This window comes from Rhinoraja longicauda, chromosome 7, assembly GCF_053455715.1.
Source record: "Rhinoraja longicauda isolate Sanriku21f chromosome 7, sRhiLon1.1, whole genome shotgun sequence".
Classification (NCBI taxonomy): Eukaryota; Metazoa; Chordata; class Chondrichthyes; order Rajiformes; family Arhynchobatidae; genus Rhinoraja; species Rhinoraja longicauda.
Window position 1 is genome coordinate 49,350,848 of NC_135959.1, and position 12,503 is coordinate 49,363,350.

The 12,503-nt window shown below is 45.2% G+C and overlaps 1 pseudogene; it reads left to right on the forward strand.

Moving 5' to 3' along the window:
- The first annotated feature begins 8,215 nt into the window (after positions 1-8,215).
- Positions 8,216-11,107, forward strand: LOC144595630 (cardiolipin synthase (CMP-forming) pseudogene; annotated as a pseudogene).
- Positions 11,108-12,503: the final 1,396 nt, after the last annotated feature.

Genomic DNA, 12,503 nt, shown 5'->3' on the forward strand with positions numbered 1-12,503 from the left:
TTGTGGAGGTAGTTGAAGCAGGTACTATCACAACGATTTAGAAACATTTAGACAGGTATATGGATAGGATAGGTTTAGAGCGATATGGGCCAAACGCGGGCAGGTGGGACTACTGTAGATGGGGGCACGTTAGTCGTCGTGGGCAAGTTGGGGCGAGGAGCTTTTCTCCATTCTGTATGACTCTATGACACTAGGGACAACTTACAGAGGCTAAACCAGCATGTCTTTGGGATGTGGGAGGAAACCGGAGCACCCAGAGGAAACCCGCACGGTCACAGGGAGAAGGTACAAACTCCTCACAGACAGCACCTGAAGTCAGAATCGAACTGGGTCTCTGGTGCTGTTAGCCAGTGGCTCTAGCAGCTGTGCCACACATTTATGTGTACTTCTCTAGAATTTCCACATGGTTGTCCCTTTAAGCAGCAACACTTAATTTCCCTCCCTGTCAGTGGCAGCAGATTTACAGCAATGAACACTTTCTAATTCCTCCATCAGTTAAACTTTGGGAGAAAGCACCAGGTTTGTATTGAAATCACACAGGGGACAGGGATTCCAAGGAAGTAAGTCGCAAGCCAGTCTGAAGAAGATTCCCAACCCAAAACGTCATCTGTTAATTCCCTCCAGGGATGTTGCTGATAAGCTGACTTCCTCCGAGACTATGCTTTTCATTCAAGACACAAGTATCATCTGGCTATTTGACTTTGAAGTGCATCACAGTCAAAGGGCTGCATAAAGGTGCAGAGGTAGAGTTGCTGCCTTACAGTGCCAGAAACCCAGGTTCAATCCTGACTACGGGTGCTTTCTGTAAGGAGTTTGTATGTTTCTCTTGTGACCATGTGGGTTTTCTCCGGGTGCTTTGGTTTCCTCCCACATTCCAAAAACATGCCGGTTTGTAGGTTAATTGGCTTCTGCAAATTGTCCCTGGTGTGTGGGATAGAACTATTGTACGTGTGATCACTGGGCGGTGTGGACTCGGTGGGCCAAAAGGCCTGTTTCCATGCTTTATCTCCAAATTAAACTAAACTAAAGCACTTAAATTGTCTTTGGTTCCTCAGACATTGCGTATGATGTGAAATATGCAGGAGTCGGGCCAAGTGGAGGTTAGATCATTCCTGGTGCAGATGTGTGCCAGGAACTAAAGAAGGGCTGGCTGAGCCATTCTAATGTTGTCATGCACTTCAAGGCAGACTGGTTACCGGGGCCTTCACTCTCTATACATCACACCTACTGGTTTCTCTCAGATCTGTCTCAAGCAAGGTGTGGAGACCATCGTGGAAGTGCGTAAAATAGATTGAAAGAAAAACAGGTGATTTCATTTTTATAAAGAAGTGTTGGCCCAATTGAATTCTCCTCCCTGATGATAATCTGTTTCAGTAATGTTGAGCAGGGATGACTGGTAGATGGGAGATTGAGAACTGCAAAGCAAGTCGCAAGTGAGTCTGAAGAAGGATCCCAAACAGAAATGTCATCTGTCTCAGTCCCTCCACAGATATCTGACCCACAAAGTTCTTCTTACACTTTGCCTATTTGACTTTGGAATGCATCACAGCCAAAGTTTAAAAAACGCACCAAGGATACAAAGTGCTGGAGTAATTCAGCGGGCCAGGCAGCAACTCTGGAGAACATGGATAGGTGACGTTTTGGGTCGGGACCCTTCTTCAGACTTATTGAGTGGAGAGGCGGGGGGGGGGGGGGAGAAAGCTGGGAAGGAGGAGAAGCAGGACAAAGCGTGGCAGCGAATGGATACATACTAGTGAGGGGAGGGGGGTTGGGGGAGGGGGGGGGGGGTTTAACAGGCAGATTTTTGGAACAAAGACCAGAGATTTAAACAGAAGGTGTGAGACAAAAGATTTGAAGAGTTACAAATTGAGAAACCAAAGGAAGGAATGTGGGAAGAGGGGGAGGGGAGAAATAGGTGCAAGCCCAGGTGGGGCACAGGGGAGTGGGGAGAAAGGGGGATCTGGGGGAGAAAGTGGAGGGAGAGGAGTGGTGTTGTTAGAGGTTGGTTAAATTGAAGAATTCAATGTTCATATTATTCACAAAATGCTGGAGTAACTCAGCAGGTCGGGCAGCATCTCGGGAGAGAAGGAATGGGTGACGTTTCGGGTCGAGACCCTTCTTCAGACTGAACCCTTCTTCTATACAGACTTCCATACTGTTGGGTTGGAAGCTATCCAAGGCTGAGTGGGCTTTCCACAAAGTAAAATATAAAATTCTGGAATAACTTGGCAGGTCAGGCAGCATCCTTGGAGAACATTGATAGGTGACGTTCTGGGTTGGGACCCTTCTTCAGACTCAACATCCCACACTGTAGGAAGGAACTGCAGATGCTGGTTTAAACCAAAGATAGTCATAAGAACCTGGAGTAACTCAGTGGTCAGAGAACATCTCTGGAGAGATGGAATAGGTGACGTTTCGGGTCGAGACCCTTCTTCAGTCTGAAGAAGGGTCACGTCCCAAAATGTCAACAATTCCTTTTCTCCTGAGATGCTGTCTGACTCGTTGTGTTACTCCAGCTTTTTGTGTCCATCTTCTACATCCCATAGGACAGGAGGGCCGCGTGGCCAGACGGAAGGACCGAGGCCTGTAAGAGAGTGAAACGGGGTCTTACCTTCCGCGCCCTCAAGCTCGGCTGCAGGAGGTGACCTGGGGCACAGAGACTGGTGGTGGCCGCTCGGAGAGGAACGACACTTCACTGGACGATCTGGATGGGGGCGGCGGCTGGAGGCCTTGTAGCATCCTGGGGCTCGCCTGGATCGGTGCTGCTCCACAAGACCCGACTGGACATTCAAAGTGGCACCAAAAACTGACCACTCTTGCATGTGGTCCCAGTGGACTATGCACTTCCTACTATTTGATGCATTTACCTGATCTTTTCCTCTCATGACTTTATGCACCTTTACAGGATCACCCCTCATCCTAGTCAGCTCAACCTCTTCCTACAGCTCAGGCCCTCGAATCCTGGCAACATCCTAGTAAATCATCTCTGCACCCTTTCCAGCAAGACAACATCTTTCCTGTAACATGTTGGCCAAACAGAGCACAATACTCTCAATGTAGCCTCATCAACGCCTTACATAACTGCAGCATGATGGTGTTTACGTATGGCAATAGTTTACTGAACTGTATGCAGAAAAATAATTTCACTGTACGTCTGTACATGTGATAATAAAGCACCACTGATGGATAGTATTGCCACTGATGTAAGGTGTAAATGAGTTGCCTCCCTAAGAGGTAGCAGAATGAACCACAGTCATTCTGGGACATATGACAATAAAACACTCTTGAGTCTTGACACTCGTTCTATTTTATCTCACTTTGTCATCCACACCTTACACAGCAGGGGTAATTTTACAGAGGCCTATTAACCTACAAACTTGCAAGATTTTGGGATATGGTCGGAAACCGGAGCACTCGGAGGAAACCTGTGCGGTCACCTAAGGTCAGGATCGAACCTGGGTCTCTTGTGCTGTGAGGCAGCGACTCTCTCAGTGCAACCTCCAAATTAGTTTTCCATTAGTGGAACTGGCTGTCTGATCTCTTGCTAAAGTTGAAGTCCTCTTGCCACTGACAGAGTTCAAGCCCTACTCCAGAGATTTACATGGTGAGACCCAGTCAGTGCCTTCATGTTGGACTTCTCCTAAGGTTACACAAGGGAACAGTCACCCAATAGTGGCTTCAATTTAAGACTGGGAATATTGCAAGATTAAATATTCATTGTTGAATTCTCCTTTGAACATCTCCAAAATAAAATTGCCATTAATTTAATTGTATGGTTCTCACCAATCAATTGTCCAATCTCATAGATTTGTCACTGGTTTTAGTTTTAATTTTAGAGATACAGCTTGGAACCAGGCCCTTCAGCCCACCAGATCCATACCATCCAGCAACCACCCACACGCGAGTTCAATGTTATCCCAGTTTCGCATCCTGCACACTAGAGGCAACATTCATCTATGGATTGGGTCTTTGATTGCTCTACATACTTCAGTTTTGCACAATTATGGTTTCCTAGTATCATGGTTATTAATTTGTGGTATTATTGATTATTATATATTTATGTGTTATTATATTTACAGACCTGTTAACCTTAAGCAAGTTAGCCCTAAGGCTGTAAGATATCTTACATAATCAGGCTAAATCCATTGCATCAAATTGCACAGGCAGCACAGTGGCACAACGGTAGAGTTGCTGTCTTACAGCCCCAGAGACCCAGGTTCGATCCTGACTACAGGTGCTGTCTGTATGGAGTTTGTACATTCTCCCTGTGACCGTGTGGGTTTTCTCCGGGTGCTCCAGTTTCCTCGCACGTTCCAAAGATGTGCAGGTTTGTAGGTTAATTGGCTTCTGTAAATTGGCCCTAGTGTGTAGGATAGAACTAGTGATCGTTGGTCAGTGTGAAGTCAGTGGACCGAAGGGGCTGTTTACAAACTGTATCTCTAAACTAAACTAATCTAATTAAACTGCAAGATAAATCCTAACTTCCTTGTAACAAAATGACAGGCAAAGGGCAAAGAACGTAAGCTAAACAATTGCGTCAAAGTACAAGTAAAGGTCAGCTGGAAGCTGAAATCTCTAAAGAGTAAAAATACACATGAATAGGCACAGTGCGCTATAGAAAGGATATATTCTGATGACAGTAGAATCGTTCCATAAAAGGAAAGGCATACTATAATTACCTTGAATGCCACCATGAATGATTACATAGTTATTCACTATACAGTGTTAGCTGTTAATTTTAAAGAACTCATTTATTTTTTGCCTTGTGGCATAAATATAAACCAATATCTTACATATTTTTCAAAGCAAGATTAGTTTATTCCTATGTAAAGGTACAAAATACAATTTTGTAGGTCACCTTGTGAATGCAGAAATACTTTCTGTGAAAGTATCTCCGCATTATAATAAATATAATAACACGTTTTCTTCATAAGAAGTATTAAAAGACAAAAAAAGCCACTTCCAATGAAGAGCATCATGGTGCTGGGAATAAAATAGAACATTGAAGACTGGAGAATTTGCAGACAAATTCTGGGATCTTATTCGTCAAACATTAGGTTTAAAATCTTTCAAATCAAACACCTGTGACTAATGGTGTGCCTCAGGGTTCGGTGCTGGGCCCGTTACTGTCTGTCATCTACATCAATAATTTGGATGAGGGCATACATGGCAAGATTTGCAAGTTTGCAGATGATACAAAAGTGAGTGGTTTTGCAGATAGTGAAGATGGTTGTGAAAGATTGCAGCAGGATCTTGATTGATTGGCCAGGTGGGCCGAGGAATGGTTGATGAAATTTAATGCAGAGAAATGTGAGGTGTTGCATTTTGAGAAGTCTAACATGGGCAGGACCTACACAGTGAATGGCAGGGCTCTGGGTAGTCATAGAGTCATAGAGTCATAGAGTGATACAGTGTGGAAACAGGTCCTTCGGCCCAACTCACCCACACATCTCAACAACACTAGTCCTACTTGCCTGCGCTTGGTCCATATCCCTCCTAAACCTGTCCTTTCCATGTACCTGTCTAACTGTTTCATAAACAATGGGATAGTCCCAGCCTCAACTACCTCCTCTGGCAGCTTGTTCCATACACCCACCACCCTTTGTGTGAAAAAGTTACCCCTCGAATTCCTATTAAATCTTTTCCCCTTCACGTTGAACCTATGTCTCCTGGTTCTCGATTCCCCTACTCTGGGCAAAAGACTGTGCATCTACCCAATCTATTCCTCTTATGATTTTGTATACCTCTATAAGATCTCCCCTCATCCTCCTGCACTCTATGGAATAGAGACCCAGCCTACTCAACCTCTCCCTATAGCTCACACCCTCTGGTCCTGGCAACATCCTCGTAAATCTTTTCTGAACCCTTTCAAGCTTGACAATATCTTTCCTATAACATGGTGCACAGAACTGAACACAATATTCTAAATGAGGTCTCACCAATGTCTTATACAACTGTAACATGACCTCACATCTTCTGTACTCAACAGTCTGACTGATGAAGGCCAAATTGCCAAAAGCCTTTTTGACCACCTTATCTAGCTGCGACTCAACCTATAAGGAACCATGCACCTGTACACCTAGATCACTCTGCTCTACAACACTACCCAGAGGCCTACCATTACTGTGCAATTTACCTACACTTGGTAGTGTTGTAGGAGTTCCTTGAAGGTGGAGTCGCAGATAGATTGGGTGGTCAAAAAGGCTTTTGGCACATGGGCCTTCATCAGCCAGTATATTGAGTATAGAAATTGGGAGGTCATGTTGCAGTTGTATAAGATGTTGGTGAGTATTGTGTTCAGTTCTGGGCACCGTGTTATGGGAAAGATGTTGTCTAGCTGGAAAGGGTACAGAGAAGATACACAAGAATGTTGCCAGGACTAGAGGATGTGAGCTATAGCTGAGTAGACTGGGACTCTATTCCTGGAAGTGCAGGAGGATAAGGGGTGATCTTATAGAGGCGTGTAGGATCATGAGAGGAATTGATCAGTTAGATGCACAGAATCTCTTGCCCAGAGTAGGTGAATTGAGGATCAGAGGTCATAGATTTAAGGTGAAGAGGAAAAGATTTAATAGGAATCTGAGGGGTAACTTTTTCACATAAAGGGTGGTGGATGTATGGAACAAGCTGCCAGAGGAGGTAGTTGAGGCAGGGACTATCTGAACATTTAAGAACCATTTAGTTGGGTACATGAATAGGACAGGTTTGGAGGGATATGGACCAAATGCAGTCAGTTGGCACTAGTTTAGCAGGGACATGCCTGTTTCCACACTGTATCACTCTATGACTCTATGACTTTAATTAATGCACAAAGTGCTGATGGAACTCAGCAGGTCAGTCAGCATCCAAGGAGGGAATGAATGGATAACGTTTCAGGTGCAGACCTGTCAGCCTGAAGGAAAGTCCTGACCTGAAATGTCGCTTTACTATAAAATTCTGTTGTGTTGTAGACATAACAGAATGTTGACCATGGACACCAGTGACACTGGTAGAGTTGCTGCCTCACAGTGTCAGAGACTCGAGTTCGATCCTGACCTTGGATGCTGTCTGTGTGGAGTTTGCACGTTCTCTCCTTGATCAAGCGGGTTTCCTCCTCCGTGTGCTCCGGTTTCCTCCCACGTCCCAAAGACATTTTTTAAAAAGTTAATTGACCTCAATAAATTGCCCCTTGTGAGTAGGGAGTGGATGAGAAAGTGGAAAAACATAGAACTGACATGAATGGATGATCGATGGTTGATCGATGGTCGGCGTGGATTGGGTGGACCGAATCGCCATGCTGTATCTATAAATTAGTGTAGGAATATATGCAGCTTAATTTTCTTTGACACATTGAGCTCCAACAAATGACAATATTACAAATGATTAACTTCTCAATGTTGCTTGTTTCTTGAAGATTAAATGCTAGTCAGATGATGGGAGAACTCCATAATTCTTTGCTACATAATGCTTTCAGCATTAAAAGACTCTCTTTGGTTGGACTAAATAGTGGCACCAATCCAATACCTCATCCTCATGTTCCATCTGCAATAATATAGCACTCCCTCAATAATTCAATGACAGATTATGTGCTCAGATCTCCAAAGGGAGCTTAAACCTACAATCTTGCTTCAAACAAAGTGTTACAATAAACCAAGAGCAAAGCTGTGGGCAAGATTATATTGTAGAAACAAAGCACAGCCGATGCCGGTTTATACCGAAGATAAACACAAAATGCTGGAGGAACTCAGTGGATCAGGCAGCATCTCTGGAAAAAAAGGATGGGTGACGTTTCGGGTCGGTTTGAAGAAGGGTCCCGATCTGAAACATCACCCACCCTTTTTCTCCAGAGATACTGCCTGACCCACAGAGTTACTCCAGCACCTTGTGTCTATCTTTGGCAAGATTATCTTGTCAATGGTCATTCATTTTATGATTGGATCGAATCTGCATTCTCTTTCTACCTCTACTTCATATTAAGTATTATTTTCCTGTGTTACCATTCAAAACTATTAATTAAACAGAAATGTTCTGCTTTTTTTTCTAATGTTGGTACAAATTCCTGCTACTATTTTAAAGTATGCTAGGTAAAGATTATAATCTTGTAGCAAAAACATCTCATGTGGGGAGTGACTCTAATTACATGACTCAGAGCAAAGAGACAGCTCCAAATAGGAATTCAACAGATCCCATCATCAGCTAATTAGTGCTGAATATTATGTCTCTACAACTCCGCACTATGGATGTATGAAAATGCCAAAACATGTGCACTTGCTCAAATCTACATTGGAGTTGGAAAAATATTTCTATCCACAATTGGACAGCAATTTGATGGATTGAATATATAATAGACAATAGACAATAGGCAATAGGTGCAGGAGTAGGCCATTCGGCCCTTCGAGCCAGCATCACCATTCAATGTGATCATGGCTGATCATTCTCAATCGATACCCCGTTCCTGCCTTCTCCCCATACTCCCTGACTCCGCTATCCTTAAGAGTTCTATCTAGCTCTCTCTTGAAAGCATTCAGAGAATTGGCCTCCACTGCCTTCTGAGGCAGAGAATTCCACAGATTTACAACTCTCTGCCTGAAAAAGTTTTTCCTCATCTCTGTTCTAAATGGCCTACCCCTTATTCTTAAACTGTGGCCCCTGGTTCTGGACTCCCCCAACATTGGGAATATGTTTCCTGCCTCTAATGTGTCCAACCCCTTAATAACCTTATATGTTTCAATAAGATCCCCTCTCATCCTTCTAAATTCCAGTGTATATAAGCCTAGTCGCTCCAGTCTTTCAACATACGACAGTCCCGCCATTCCGGGAATTAACCTAGTAAACCTACGCTGCACGCCCTCAATAGCAAGAATATCCTTCCTCAAATTTGGAGACCAAAACTGCACACTGTACTCCAGGTGTGGTCTCGCTAGGGCCCTATACAACTGTAGAAGGACCTCTTTGCTCCTATACTCAACTCCTCTTGTTATGAAGGCCAACATTCCATTGGCTTTCTTCACTGCCTGCTGTACCTGCATGCTTCCTTTCAGTGACTGATGCACTAGGACACCCAGACACCATTCAGATAATAATCTGCCTTCTTATTCTTACCACCAAAGTGGATAACCTCACACTTATCCACATTAAACTGCATCTGCCATGCATCCGCCCACTCACACAGCCTGTCCAAATCACCCTGCAACCTCATAGCATCTTCCTCACAGTTCACACTGCCCCCCAGCATTGTGTCATCTGCAAATTTGCTAATGTTACTTTTAATCCCTTCATCCAAGTCATTAATGTATATTGTAAATAGCTGCGGTCCCAGCATCGAGCCTTGCGGTACCCCACTAGTCACTGCCTGCCATTCTGAAAGGGACCCATTTATCCCCACTCTTTGCTTTCTGTCTGCCAACCAATTTTCTATCCATGTCAGTACCCTACCCCCAATACCATGTGCTCTAATTTTGCACACTAATCTCTTATGTGGGACCTTGTTGAAGGCTTTCTGAAAGGCAAGGTACACTACATCCACTGGCTTTCTCCTGTCCATTTTCCTAGTTACATCCTCAAAGAATTCCAGAAGATTAGTCAAGCATGATTTCCCCTTCATAAATCCATGCTTACTCGGAACAATCCTGTTACTGCTATCCAAATGCTCTGTAATTTCGTCTTTTATAATTGACTCCAGCATCTTCCCCACTACTGATGCCAGACTAACTGGTCTATAATTTCCTGTTTTCTCTCTCCCTCCTTTCTTAGAAAGTGCTACTTAATAAAGTATGAGGGAAAATGTTTACATGCAGCAAAAAGGTTGGAGTCTAAAAAGCATTAGTTGTGATGAATAGAGGAGACAGGTTCAATTTGTGGGTTCAAGAGGTCTGGGGTGCAGTCCCAATGAGAATAATCTTGTACGTAACTATTATGGACTTGATGGAGCTAATGGACTCCTAAGCTGTAATAATTACAATAATTACAAGCTGGAAAGGGTGCAGAGAAGATTTACATGGATGTCGCCAGGACTCGAGGGCTTGAGCTATAGGGACAGGTTGAGCAGGCTAGGACTCTATTCCTTGAAGCTCAAGAGGATGAGGCGTGATCTTACAGAGGTGTATAAAATCACCAATTGCGGCCCAGGCAGTCACCATTGGTGGAGCGGGGGGAGGGGGAGTCCTGTCCAATCCCGTCCCGGTGCGGGGATGTTCAGTGCGCTGGATTATAGGTGGCATGGAGAAGGCAGTGAGCCGGCCGGGGAGAGAGAGGGGACGGGGGAGCCGAGGACAGGCCCAGCGCCAGGTCCAGGCCACGGCCTCCACCTCCACCAATGCCCGGCCTCACCGTCGCTGCTGCTGCTGCTGCTGCTGCCGCCTTTCCCCTTGACCCACCTCAGGCTCGCGGTTACCCGGTCACTTCCAGGCCACAGGCCCAGGCTCCAACTGCTTCCCCCGGCACCAGGCCCGACTCTCCCACCGCTACGGAGCCGGCAAACCCGCCCCCAAGAGACAAGCGGCCGAGGCCTGCTCGTACCCGAGGGCCACGGAGGAGGGCGAGGAGAGAGCGGTGGTCGACCCCGTTCTCCAGGGCTGTGTGAAAATCCATGGACAATTCCAAACTTACTCTGTATGGCAAGGTTTGGCTTGTTACCATGCTTGGGTTACCTAGTAGTAGAAGAAGCGTTCAACCTAGCCCTTGGTCTTGTCACCTTGGCGGGCATTACTGATCTGTTGGACGGCTACATTGCCCAAAACATTGACTTTGGGGAGCACCCTGGACCCATTAGCAGACAGAATTCTGATCAGTGTTCTGTACTCACGTCAGTCTCACGTGTGTGGAGCTTATTCCAGCTCCTCTCACTGTTATGGTTCTTATGCGAGATGTCATTTTGGTTGCAGCAGGTTTCCATATTAGATACCGAACGGTTCCAGCACCAAGAACACTGAGCAAATATTTCAACCCATGTGATACTACTGCTCAATTGAAACCAACTCTCGTCAGCAAGGTGAACACTGCAGCTCAACTTGTACGAGTGGCTGCATCACCAGCAGCTCCAGTTATCCAGTTTGTGGACAGTGTGTTCCTTCATACTTTATGGTACACCACAGCCCCGACCACGGCAAAAATACTGTGCAAGTTCTGAACCAGGCAAAGTAAACCAAACTGCATGGCTGACAATGGCGCCTGGAATCAGTCTAAGCAAAGCAGGAAATGGATCTTGATTTTCATGCAGAAAAGACATTGATTAAAATAATGTAGATATATATGGAATTTCTTTCCTACAAAAGATACGAATTTAATATTAAAAGTTAAAAAACCTGAAAGAAAAATTGGTGGAGCGGGAGCACGTGGCTGCTGGCTGGGTGAGGTCATGTGGGGCGCGGGGCGGTGATGTCACCTTGCCCCGTATTTGGGAGTGAGATAGTTGGCAACCCTAGTCCAAAGACTTGCAGGTTTGTAGGTTTATTGGCCTCTGTAATTGTAAATTGTCCCCAGTGTAGGATAGTGTTGGGGTATGTTGTACGGGATGATCTCTGGTCGGCCTGGACTCAGTGGGCTGAAGGGCCTGTTTCAATGCTGTATCTCTAAAGTCTAAGGTCGAAGTCTAAAGCCTAAAGTTGTGTTCTTGAAAAAATTGTGACATTTCAATTAGAAACCAATTGACTTTGCACGGGGGATAAACAAGTGGGGCGCTGGAGGGGGCACGTGTGTGGACCCCACGTGTGAGGCCTGCAGCTGAGTGACAGAGTGACAGAGTAGCACAGAGTGACAGAGCGACAGTGACAGAGTGACAGAGTAGCACAGAGCAGCGGTGGAGGACTCCGACAGTATCGCCTGGCCATGCGACTCTGACCCAGTGCCACCTCCAGGACAACTCACCTTTAAGGTCACGATAAGATTTCATTTTAAGAACTTGAAACTCAAGGGACACAAAAAGGTGCCGGAAATATTGTGACTGTTTAGTTTAGTTTAGAGATGCACCACGGAAACAGGTCCTTTGGCCCACCGAGTCCACACCGACCAGCGATCCCCTCACACTAACACTAACCCGCACACACTAGGGACAATTTAACATTTATACCAAGCCATCTTTGGAGTGTGGGAGGAAACCGAAGATCTCGGAGAAAACCCACGCGGTCATGGGGAGAACATATAAACTCCATGCAGACAGTGGTGGGGATCGAACCTGGGTCTCTAGTGCTGTAAGCGCTGTAAGGCAGCAACTCTACTGCTGCGCCACTGTGCTGCCACCTATGCACTGCCTCAGTGAAGTCTACTATTCTTACACTACAATCATTGGCCTTTTGCACTCAGTCATGATTCTGCCTAAGTATAGTATGATTTTACTGAATTGTAGCAAAACAAAGAATTTAATTGTATCTAGGTACATATGACAATAAACTACCATTGAACCATTGAACTATTGAACATGTGTAAGAAGGAACTGTAGATGCTGGTTTAATCCAAAGATAGACACAAAATGTTGGAGTAACGCAGCAGGTCATGGCAGTATCTCTGGGGAAAAGGAATAGGCGACG